The sequence below is a fragment of the Strix aluco genome, chromosome Z, assembly GCF_031877795.1.
Source record: "Strix aluco isolate bStrAlu1 chromosome Z, bStrAlu1.hap1, whole genome shotgun sequence".
In the NCBI taxonomy this organism is placed as follows: Eukaryota; Metazoa; Chordata; class Aves; order Strigiformes; family Strigidae; genus Strix; species Strix aluco.
In genome coordinates this window covers 41,309,862-41,322,926 of record NC_133971.1, presented here as the reverse complement: position 1 = coordinate 41,322,926, position 13,065 = coordinate 41,309,862, and the positions used below count along the sequence as shown (strand labels likewise).

The 13,065-nt window shown below is 36.7% G+C and overlaps 1 pseudogene; it reads left to right on the top strand.

The window, feature by feature from the left end:
- LOC141918782 (kinesin-like protein KIF20B) overlaps positions 1–13,065 on the top strand; it is a 55,236-nt pseudogene that overhangs the window by 14,010 nt on the left and 28,161 nt on the right.

The following is a 13,065-nucleotide window of genomic DNA, read 5'->3' as shown; positions in this document are numbered from 1 at the left end:
TATATGTCTCCCCCTCATTCTTCGGGAGTGTGTGTGCAGGAAATAGACTTCTGTTTTGGTGCAGGAACACCATTTTGTGTATTGTTCTATTGTGCCAAAATAAAGAAAAAAACATCTTTGTTTATAGGCAGCTGTACTAATAACTTCTTAGCAGCTCATGCTAGCTAGCTTTTATCTGACTTATTTTTCCTACTATAGTGAGTGCCTTTCTTACGAATGAGAACGGCTTGAAGAAGATGCTGACACACGCCTGGAAATCTTCAAGGAACTTGTAGATGGTTATCTTGAAGACATGGATGAAGAAAACAAACTAAAGGATCAGCCTTGCAGTGAACAAGCTGGACCTCTGGTGTTTTTATCCCCCTGATAACATCCCTTTCACTAACTACCTGTTATGGTGATGGTACGTCTCAAGAATTAGAAGAATGGTTTCAAGGAATTGCATGCTGTGTAACTGTATCCTCAGCAAGATATATTTATCATGTTAAATAGGAGTAGTTGCTGTGCCTCGGATATGCATTTAGGAATCTTTGGGGTTTTCTGCATTTCTGCAACACAAAGTGAAAATTACTGTGTACAAAGAAGCTGGGGGAAAAGCTGCAATTGTGCTATAAACTGTTGCATTAAGTGCATATTTAAGGTATTTGAAGCTGAATTCTTAGGCCCCATATATGGACTGTACTGGAGTGGTCCCAGAGACTTTTTTCCTCTTTAGGTTATTGTAGCTACAACTGAAGCAATGACAATTGTATAGACACTTAAGCATAACTAAACCCTTAAGTTGAGGCTGGTTCTTGTGAGTTTGGAACCCTTTGTTTTTAAAAAACAAGGAGGAAAGATATAAAGTCAATGTTTTAAGTACAACTTAATTTGATAAGTTACCATAAACTTATTTGACCTCACAAACTTTTACTGATATTTGAAAATTTCGGATGTATTCATTTTAAAACTGTTTGCTTGCTGTGTTCATTCAGTGTTCTCATTGGGTAAAAATGCTAGCTTTTATATTAAATTTGGAGGGGATGCTTTTGTGGTGATATAAAAGGGAATGTGATGATGGGCCATTAAGTGCTTTAAAAATGAAGTATCTGTTCCTTGATGCTGGAGACTTCTGTGTGAAGGTAGACAGAAACTGGCAATCCAATTGCCTATGAACCCACAAGATGGCTTTGAAGTCAGAATTAACTGTACTTAGATGTTTGAGGACATAATGGTCTTCCAAATTTTCAGTAGAAATAGTGGATATTGTGTAATTATTTCTATTTCTAAAAGGATATAAATTATCTTTCAGAATGAAGAATATGGCATCGGGCCAGGCACCTACACTGATCTTGAGGGCATTGCTGATTCTCTGCAGAATGATGTCATTGATATCAAAAAGCAGGCAGAAGAAACACAGACACGTGGTGTCTCTGGAGGACCCACAGGAAGCTATAGGTTGGCTTGCAAAACAGCTGGGCAAAACTACCACTGAACTAACTCAGACCAAAGAAAAGCTGACAAAGAAAACCAATGAACTAATCAAAATTGAAGAAGAGTTGACACAGAAAACCAAAGGTGAGCTCTGTGTGTGTGTGATGTGAAAGAAAAAAGAAATGACTACTGTAAAATAGTAGTTGAGCATTGTAAAATCCAGTTGAGCAGGATTTTGGAACCAAATCATATGTATAGAGGTGATAATAATTGTTTTGTGTATGTTCAGGTTGAACAATTGCACAGGCCTTGATTATTTCATTTTTAAGACAAAACTTAAAACTGTCAGTTGAAGACTTCTGAATTGTGGGGTAACACGTCAACATTATTTATTCGTGATTTCATGGTTATATTATGATCCCAGCACTTTACATTTTGCTGATGCAGTGTTTTCAGGTATTCTGTGGAACACTGATAGATAAAAGTAGCAATACCTCATAGTATGATTTCAGCAGAAGTCTCTTGACGTGATCTATATTTTATATGGGTTGCAGGGCCCAATTCTATTCAAAAAACCCTAAACTTTTGAAATGTGTCCTGCAAGTAGAAGCCAACACAAAAATAAATGAGTCTATTCAAAAGCTACTAAAGGACCAGGAGATCTGGAAAAATGGATTACTGAGTAAAATATGTAATGGCTGGTTATTTGATGCAGGGTTCTTTTCCTGTTACAGACTCTGAAATGCAGATGATTAAATCGGATGAGTCTGCTGAGCAGCTTAAAGAACCAACTGAGGTAACTTTCTCAAAAAAAACTTGTGCAGAATTACTTGCTTTAATACAAAATTTCGGTAGCTTAAAATGCTGTTGTAGTACGTTTCTAGCTTTTTTTATATCAAGTTTAGCTTAACTGATCTTGCTTCTAAATGCATTGTATAGTTCGAGAATTCAACATTGACTGAACTACTTTCTTTTCTAAGAAAATGAATACGCAGAATAAAAGGATTCAAGAACTAATAGGTATTGTGGAGCAAAAAGATGATGTTCCCATGAGACTGCAAGATTTGATATCCCGTTTAGAAAAAACCATGAAAGACTATGTAAGTCTGAGACATCTTAATTTTCTGTTTACAAAAAAAATCTAAATCTGTGCTTATAATGGACTTGACTATTTTGGAAAATTGAAATTTTCTGTAAGTAATGGCTTCTTTCTTGAAATGGCAGCAGGTGAAGTTGGCAATGAAACTGAAGTTACAGCAGAATGTGTGTGGAGGTGTGTGTGGAAAATAGGACTTTTGGAAGCAGTGATCTGGAGTTATTATTGGAGGACTGTCGATGAGACTATGAAGAGCCACTCTAAAGAGAAAAAAAACCCCAACACTCAAACTGGGAGGACTTTAGCAGTGGGAGGAGAGGGATTATGTCACTGTCTTTTTATTTTTGCCTGAATGGAAGAGGAAGGAAAGGAGGTTTTGCTGCAGCAAAAGGTCAGATTTAATTGAAGTTAGAAGTTAATGTGAGAAGGACAGTGATTGTGTAAATTGCCAACAAAAATCAGTGTGTTCCCCCTACTACCACCATGCACACGAACTTTTTAAGGCAGAGCAATAATATGAACGTGTTGAGTAGAGTTTGAACTAAGAGTGGATGGCCAGGGTATCTCTGCTTTTGATGCGATCAATAAAACTTGCAGCTGGCTAGTCTGCTGCTAGCTGCTGAATGCCAAAAGACTGGCTTGGCTACATGTATACAGGTTAGAAAAAAATCAAAACATGCAGTTAGGTGGTTTTTTGAGCCTGATGCCCAGTAACCTGAAACGTAGTTCTGAGAACATTTTAAATTAAACTTAGGCAGCACTCTGATCCCTTTTTCTCTTCCACTGTGAACTTAAGGCTTTGACCATACTTAATCTTCTGTTCCCTCTCTGCCTCCGAGCACCTTAGCTTTTCAGTAGCAGGAATGCTCAGGGTGATGGCAGTTGTGATGACTGCTTCCTATCACTGCTCCTTCCAAGAGAAAGGCTCCAGCTCTGTCCAGCGTTTCTATGAGACTCTGTGGCATGAAACTTAAAACGTGACCACAAACCTCAAGTCTGTTCTACAGATTATTTGTTTTTAATGAATTACTGAGATGAGTGATTGGTCCTTGGCAACCAGCATGGCTTGCCACTTGTGTCATCTTGTGAGTAAAGAAACTTCATTCTTAGTCAAATATATAGTCTAAAGTATATATGACAGAACTGACTAGGCTTTCAAATTGCATCAGATCTGTCATGATAAAAATGATCTGTGGCTTTGCTGAAGGAGGTTAAAACTCCCAGCTCTACCAACCATGACAAGAAAGTGGTGAACTTGTAGAGCTGACCATTGGCCCTTTGAGCAAATCATGAATTTCCTCAGCTCTTTCGACACTGGATACTTCAGGTGGTAAACTCGTTTTGCATTTTGTAGTTTCCTAGTCTCTTGCTCTACTTTCTGTACAGTGCAAAACATTGTGCTTATTACTGTCTGAAGCTGTACCTGCTTTTTGCTTGAGTAACTGATCTGTAACTGAATTGTTCTTCTGACAACCCCTATACAGGTTACCCAGATAGATTTGTAAAAATATTTGCATCTAAAGGATTACTAAGGCTTTTAAGTGCTCACTTGGTAAAACTTCAAAGTAATTGATCTTATTTTAACACAGGACAACACTGTAACTACCATAAAAAGAAAACTCGCAGAAAAAAACTCTAAGGAAGTGATTGAAAGCAGCCAATTCAAGGATTGTGAGGAGACTGTATTGGAAGTGGGAAGAAAACGTTGCTCTGAAAGTAAGCCTATTGTGGAAAAAGAGCCACCTGCAGAGAAAGGTAAAATTTCTTCCATCACTCACAGGGGGCCTTCCAAAAAAACTTGATTACTATTCCAGAACAGAAGCGAAAAATTGTGAAGTGTAAACGTTATGTTGTGAGGAGAAAATCTACTATGTTAAACTGTAAATCAAAGTAACTGTTATGTAAATATCACTTTTGCAGAAGGTCCTATACTGCTCACTCCTAAATGCTTAAAATAAATGTTAGTTTTTAGACTCTCCTTTCTGCTGCTTTTTCTCATCTGTTAATGTACTTGCAGACTCAGCTGTAGTTCTTAATTTCTTAACAATTGTTTTTGGACTAAACTTGCTGTTGCTGGACTTCTGGGAGAGTAGCATCCCCTGCTCAAGTTTTTTTAAAATTGCCTACGCAAGCGTCAACGGTGTCAGCGAGTTACTGATTGTTCAGTCATACAGCACGGACTGTGAAACTTGATGTTTCATGCTGTATGCGTGCTGTGAACACACCAGCTTTGCTGAAGGTGACGGTGCTGGCAAAGGAGAAAAGCTTTTCACTTGAATGGAAGTAAAATTATTTTAAGTCCACAGATACATATTTTGTGCAGCTCTCACGTTTGCACTTCCAATCTTTTTTGCTTTCCTTGCTTTATCTGTGAGCTTACCAGTCTTTTTAGAATGAGGTGAATAAACCAGCTACAGTTGAAGACCTTCAAGCATGAAGGTGAAACTTAAAAGGACACCACTACTTACGTTATCCATTTCATTAAAGTCTATTAATTGGTGAGATTGAGCTTTATGAGACTGACTTGTGCAAAATGGTATTTGTAAGATCTTCAGGACAGAGCTGGGCTCCAGTTTCTCGTAGAACTATGGAAAGCATATGCCAGAGGAGAATGAAAGATCTTCCCTTTGTATCCCTCACTTTCTTGCCTTCTTCCTGCAGAATAGGTGCAAGTAAGAAGATCTTCCAGGCAATTGTTTGGGTGAGGATAGGATAGAAAAAGAGAATAAGGTTAAAAATGGGGATCAGAAAATATCTATCTCCATAAAGAGGGATAAAATATGTTACAAGGAGACTTGTCAAGTTCACATGATCACAGAAAACTGAGGATACAGATGGTGAATAAACTGAATGCTGGACTGTCATTCATCACTGCAGTGAAAGAACAAGGGAATGCTCAATCTAGAAGATCAGTTTAAGTTTATGGAACACAGCACTTCATGCCATGGGTAGTGAACTTCTAGTATTTGTTGCCCTAGGAGGTGAGAGAGACAGATCATTCTCAGATTCCAGGAGTGGTTAGACAAGCTAACGACCAACAGGTTCATACATAGATACTGACAGGGTTAAGCAGGGATTTACTGTCTCATGTTCCTCCAACATTCCCAGGTGTTCTATGTCAGAAAAGGTTTGTGGAAAGTGGCTGGGCCTGCCAACAGCAGCAAAAGGAGGCAAAATATTAGGCTAGGTCAACTGATGGTGTGTCATCCAGTAGGGCACTTCTGATGTCTGTGCAGCTTGTTCAAAAACGTGTCATTTGAAGTCTGTCTTAAGAAAAGCTTCTGTCTGTACCAGATGCATTTCTGATTTGTCTCTACCTTTTTTGGCTGGGATGAATACTGGATCCTAGCATGACCATTTGATAGTGCCAGCTATATAAATGTTACAGGAAGGGGGTGAGAACTGAAGCTGATGTAGACTCTTTGATATATTATATAGTAGTAGGTTTCTTATCTCATGACTGAAACTTGTTTAAACAAGCAAAAAACAGAGAAGTGATAGCTCTTCTCAAACAAGAAGTTAGTTAACAGTGCCAATTAATGACAGCACTGAGATTTTCTTTTTATTGGGAAGAGCAGGCTCTTCAGTCATGTTAAATATGTTTGATATGTGGCTGTTGAGAATATAAGGCATCTAATTTAAAAACTGAGTTACTAGATGCTCTGTAATGATGAAACTTATATATACTTACATTTAACCGTTCTTGGTAAACATACTTGGTAGAATAGAAAAATGAGCGCAGGTACATTGTGATGGCTTTGTTGTAGAATTTAGACATGCTAGTGGCCTATGACCAAAGCTTATTTTGTGAGAAGATAGGTTATCTTGTCTTGAGGTTCAGGTTTTTGTAGTCTTCTCTAGGACTTGCCTCCCATGTTTTGGGATGGGATTTCTTCCTTTCTTAGTACTTCCTACATAAGAAGCTTCTGCACTGAATATCATGCATCTTCTTGCACTAGTATTTATCCTGCTTTGCTACGTGATTGTGGTTGTCAGTACAAAGCATCTCGATCACCTCTGAATCCTCTTATGAATGATCATACTCTTCTCACTATAGCTGTTGGGCAAAACTCTGCTACTTTTTGTATCTTGGCACCTTAGATCGCAAAATATGTCTTAAGACATCTCAACACCTCTCCGTTTTAGTGAAGTATGTTAAATTCATGTCCAGTGTGAGGAGTTTGTAGTATTTTGTCTGATATGTTTTCTTGAGACCACACAACTAGGCTTTCAGAGAAAACCATCTCCCAATTCCAATTTTTTCATCCTGTAGTATTTAGAAGCATGGCTTTACAAGCCAAAGTAAAGCTGCTGTTTCCTCTGACCTAGCAGGAACACTTGATACATCTAATTAGAACAGAAAAGAAAGGGTACAGAAAAGCAGGAGGAAAAAAGTGTCCTGTAGAATTTGATCCCTCTAAAAATAATCAAAAACCAAAACCTGAATTGAGATGGAAACCACTGTTGCTAATGCTTCGGTATGACTTTTTGTTAGTGACTCTATAAAACTTGTTGGATCTGTTCAGAGGATGTTTCCATGCAGTACACATGTACCCGTGTGCTTAATGCTCCCAAAGCGAGATGACTGCCAAACTCCACCTTACTGTAGTTGCAGTACTCACAGAAATCTATAGTATCACTTTGGAGTACATAGCTGTGATGACCTAAACCTCTAGTGATAGTCAGGCTTGATTTTAATACTAAAACATACATGCATGTTACTAAATGGACACAGTTGGATTCTAAAACAGTGGAAAATACAGCTGGAGTCAATTTTGAAGGTGGTGAAATGCATATGATTTTACTTCAGGGAAAAAACAGTCTTAAGCTAATAAAATGTTTATGGAAATTTGGGATCGTGATGGAATGTTGTAGATCTTTCTGGGAGAACCTTACATGCAACACATTAGGTGTGGGCATAAGTTCTCCTGAAAAAACTGAAAAAAGAGAAGAAAGTCCCAAACACTAAGCAAAAAACTTGTGCTGGATTTTTAGCTTAATTTTTAAAGTAAGGGCATATTGAGTATGAATGAAAATTCTCAGGACAGTATACAATACCATTGCTTTTCTAAGTGTAAAATGGGTGATTGGCTGTATTAAAAGGATTGTTGAACCAGTGGAAGTGGAAACTAGACATAACTGTGACCATTATCTGGCTCATAGATATTACTACATATTAGTAAAACTAGCTAGATTTTTCTATAGTGGTGCAGAGTAGAAGGCTGGAACAGAGCCATGGCAAAATGTTCTTTAAGGCTCCTGAACACCTCTTGCTGCAAACCACGTCTATAAGCCTAAGAGGCACCTACTGCATTTTAAACTGTTCAGAGGGGCTTTACTTCAAGACTTCAAAAAGCCATGTGATATAAGGGTGTGGCTTTCAGATGGTGACCATTTTCCACATAGTAATTGCTATTTGGCAGTGCTAGTGACTTGTACTACTGATTTTAATCATCCTGAACTGTTGTTTTGGGTTTGGTTTGTTTTTTTGGGTTTTTTTTTTTTTTTAGGAGGTATGAAGGAGAGTTGGGAAGGTGACTCTCTGGATCAAAAGAGAACTGAATATGTGAAAGCAAATAATACTGAGAACTATGCAGAAATACTAGCACTGAAGGAAAGAACTGAAACCTTGGAAGGTCAGCTAGCTGCACTTGAAGAACAATGCAGACTAGAAAAAAACAAAAAAGAAGAGTTCAGTGGGCAAATAAAAAACTTGAATCTCAAGCTCTCTGCTTCTGAAGAAAGGGCTTCTGGCTTAGGTGAAGAACTTCAGCAGTGTCGAGCTGACCATCAGGAGATTGTTTCTGAATTGGACAAACAGAAAACTATCAATAGGGAACAAGAAGAAAAGATTATTCAGCTAAATAACGAAGTAGAAGGTGCTAAACAAAATATAATTTATAAAGTGCCACTAATTAAAACAATGCAGTCCAAAGTAGATGAGTTGTATAAATGTCAGTTAGAGTCTTACACTATGGATATTGATTCAGTTGATCTAAAGGATTCCTTAGACTCTCAGAAAGATGAACTGGAGAGAGCTCAAATGAGTCCTGTGTGCATGGAGTCCCAAACTGCTTCTACAGCAGCTCTGGGACAGGAGAGCTCCTTTCATTGCAGTGTTGAAAGCATTTGGGAAGAATGCAAAAACATTATTAAGGCTTCTTCACAAAAAAGTCAGCAGATTCAAGAACTACTTCGACAAGGTGAAGACTTAAGGGACTTGATGATGCTGAGAATTGCAATAAACAACTAAAAATAAAGCTAAATGAGACTGCAAATCGAGATCATCAGTCCACAAAGGAAAAAGATCTTATGAGTCAGTTACAAGAGCACATCCAGAAGAAAACCCAGGATTTTGAAAAACAGGCTGCAGAAGATCACAGAGTAATTGCAGAGTTTGAAGAGGAAGTTACCAGCTCCAAGGGAAAAATAAGAGAGCTTGAATGCTTCTTGGAGGCTTTTAGAGCTAAAGATGACAGCATAGCAAAGTTAGAAGAAGTACTTAAAGAAAAAGAATCTATTATTTTAAATCTGGAAAGTAATACAGTAGCTCTGCAAGAGGAATGTGCCAATTTAGACAAAAAACTGAAAGAATTAAATGATCAGGAAGCAAATCTAAAGGAGGAAGTTGTGCAGTTGATGAACAGCTTGCAGAACATGAAACACACTCTTTAAGAAAAAGAGAAAAACGAGGATGAGCAAATACAATCTATAGAATTGTAAGTAAATAATGAGATAATTCCTAGCCCTTTGAGAATAGACTCAAGTTAAAACTACCCTCTGTGAACATCAATTTATTTTGACATAACACATCTTCATGTTTGTCAACTTTATTAACCAAACTGCTTAAGAACTTTTAATGCACTACTTGATTTCTATATTTGCATATTTTGCTAGCTATGTTTTCCTCACCTGTTTCTGTATTCTTTCAGAAATATAGATCTAAATCATGCAGAACTATTGTAGGGGGAAACAGGAAATGATGAATTATTTGGGGATTTCTAACAGTATTATGTTACATACCCTTTTTGGAGGAAATAACATAGTTTAATGTTATATGCTGTAACTCGTATAAAAGCAGGCAATGTTTTCTTTAGAAAGGACTGAATGGTAAAAAGGAAAAGAAGAAAGGAAAAAAAAGCCTAGTAATTAAACAGTAAACAGCCGGTTTTGGTAATAGCTATTTTAGGTGAACACAGTATACTATAAGAACTTGAAGGAATAATGGGTGTAGGAGAGTAGAACTTCCCCAGCCCCCTCTAGTTTTTAAATCTTTAAGAAATAAGAGATTAAATGTATCTGAGAGATTATATTTGCTATGTGGCAAGGAAATTGCAATCATGTAAAAATAGCTTTAAGATGCTGTGTAGCCCTTCTGACTAGGGTTTCTTTAGTTCTGATATCTGTGGGCACGTGCATGTACTCTGAAATACAATTTAGCATGAAGGTCTGGGGAACTTTGAAAGGTTTTCCTTTTGTGAGACCTTATTTTGCATTGTTAATTATATAATTTAAGAAATCCTCTATTAGGTAATTGCGAAGTAAAAATCCAAGGTAACTTACTGTAAGCTTTTTAAAATAAATATGACCATTTAAAAATAAACCCATTAAACTTCTTAATGACTTTATAGCACTTAATAACAACAGGACTTGTTACAATATTGTTGTTTTTTCTACTTTCTTTTGATTTTTATTTATTTTGATCCTTACAAGGTCTGGGATGTAAATATCAAGTTTATACTTAATTGATATTAACCTTGTCCCTTTTGTTACTGTGTAAGGACACCTAGTGGTAGAAATGGTTAGTCTACTGTGCTTAGAAAAAAGAATTTTAAAAAATTGCCCTGTTCAAGAGTGAATCTGAGCGGTTTGTTACTTCAGGATCATATAATATGTAGCTGAAATCCAAAATTGTAATGCTTGTCATTTAGCTGATAGATCTGGGATTCTATTCATGAATAAAACCAGCCATCGAAGAGCCTGAGTTAATGTGTAAAAGCTGTTTCTTTGAGATGTGTAACACTAATGTTATTTATGTCTCTTAATTTCTAACACAAGGCTACGTAAAGATCTTTCTGAGAGCTCTGCCCTTGTACAGAGCTTGAAAAAGGATTTGCAGAGGAAAGAGGAAGAATATGCAGATTTGAAAGAGAAACTTTCTGATGCCAAGAAACAAATTCAGCAAGTACAAAACCAGGTTTGTAACCCTAGGGCAAATGTTTCTTCTGCAAGTTTGTTTGGGGTTCTGTTAGTAAAACCTGTTTTCACAAGTCCCAAGCTACAGCTGTTAAAAGTGATTCATAACAAGGCTGTGTTCAGCCATCCATTTAGAGTAAGAGTGACTCTAAAGTTACATTGCCATTGAGCTGTGAGCTAAAGATAAGGTGTCAAAACATGGATTAGTACTGATATTGAAGGGGGGAAGTAAATTTTATTAATACACTTGAAAAAGGCTTGTCAAAAGTAGGTTAACCTGGTTATGGAGGAGGACTTTGTAATCATCATAACAACAGTAGCCTTCTGTTGTTATTTGTGCTGACTTCAAAGCCTCAGAATTCAGACTTTTGGAAAATGCTCATCTCTGAGAGGAAAAGATGGATTAATTGGAAAAGGAAAGCGCAAAATTCTAGAGACTTTTTAAAATCTGAGATGTTTTCTGTTATTTCGGGGAAAATAAATGAAAAAATGGAGTAACTTTTACTAATGTTGATTGTTAGTATTTAGTTATTAAGCAGTAGAATTTCTTAGAACCTCATGGGATATCGCAAGAACTTAGAATCCAGAAGACTATTGCAAGAGTTTGGGCTTGAAAGTTAAGCTTTAAAAAAAGTATTAATGTCTTCCCCAGCAGCGTAACATTTCAGGACTTTTTCCCTACTCAACATGCAGTGTATAATCCTTTGGGAAGTAGCAAGGAGTGGATGGGATCGCATGTCAGGAAACACTTTTTTTTTAAAGGACAACTGAATTTGTAGTTCGATTAGGCTATTTCCTGGTGGTTTGGTTTTGGTGGTGTGGTTTGTTGTTTTTCGTTTTTTTCATGCCAAATTTAATACTCTATTCTATGGTGAAAATTGTTCCCTAGGCAGGATGTACAGCATAGTGCACTTCTAGCCCCTGAAATTTAGCAAAGATGCTTGCGAAGATTTGATTCTTGATGAAAGTATTTTTTTACTTAGATAACCTGCAGAGATTGTAAAAGGCTTATAGCTAAATGTTAGCTTTGCTTGCTGTCTTTATGCATTGTTACAGGTGTGTAGAATGCAATCTGAGGAGAAATCCCTGAGGAACAAAGTTAATGAACTTCAGAAAATTAAAAACCAGTTTAGTAAAGAATTAGAGATCAAACAGCGCACAATCCTGCAATTTAAAAAGGTATTCTATTTTTTTAAATTTTACTTGCTTTTAATTTTTTTAAGTAATCCAGTAATGGGGCAAATTTTCCAACCAACAGGAGAAAGCTTACAGAAATAGGGGTAAAAACAAGAGTATCCAGATGAAATTAGTCTTAATGGATGAATGAAAGATGTTTAAAGAACTTCTCACTGCAGGACCTTGGCAAATTGTTTTAAATCGAGTAATCTGCCTAGTAAATACATACTTAATACCTGCAGATACCCTGATTCTGATTAGTGACGCTTAGATATGTTAATAGTAATGTCTTCTAAACACTTTTTTAGTCAGCTTGAATGCTCCTTTCACTACATGAAAAACTTACTTATTCTCGACTGTTTGTCTTTAAATACTTCATTTAATACTTACTGAGGCTCAGAATGAAAAGCTACTAATATGTAGCATGTATATTTGTTTCTTTCAATATGTTTTTGACATGTTTTCTTTAATTCGCTTTCAATGTGATATTTAGAAGCAGCCGAATAATGAGAAGCTGGAAGAAATCTCCAAACAGTATGAGAAAGTGTGTAAAGGTCAGAAAAAGCCCTTACTGCGCCATTTTTTGGGTGTGGAATGGCAACATAATGAGTTGTGATGTTATCTAATTTGGAGAGTCTTGCATATTTATATTTTAAAATACTGAGAAAATCCAACCTGGGCATTAAAATGTTACAGTCAGGAACTAATTTTTATTGAATCATTTTTAGCAGGAATATTTGAAAGCAAAGAAACAGCCTCAGAATAAGAAACATAAGCCCCGAAGAAAGACTGGATTTGCTATATCAGTGTTAACTTACTCGATATTGGTATTTATTTGCCACTTTAGTTGGCCATGTTAACAACATCAAACACTGAAACATGAACTAGCACAACAACAGTTTCTGCAGGTTTGATAAACACTCAGCAGTTGAACAATAGTTAGTTTTTCATATAATACAACCCTTAGCCTGACGTTAACACTGAAATGCTCACCTAAATCAAGTGGATGAGAATCACTTCAGAATTCTGGATTTGGAAAGTTCTGTAGAGATACTCTATTTCTTTCTAATAGAGCTTTAGATCTCAGGAAATGGGGGAAATTGCTTGTGATGAAGGCACTTTGGGAGAGAATGGTGGGAACTAGGATGGGGGCTCATTTGTAAATTTATTTTCAGATCTGTGTG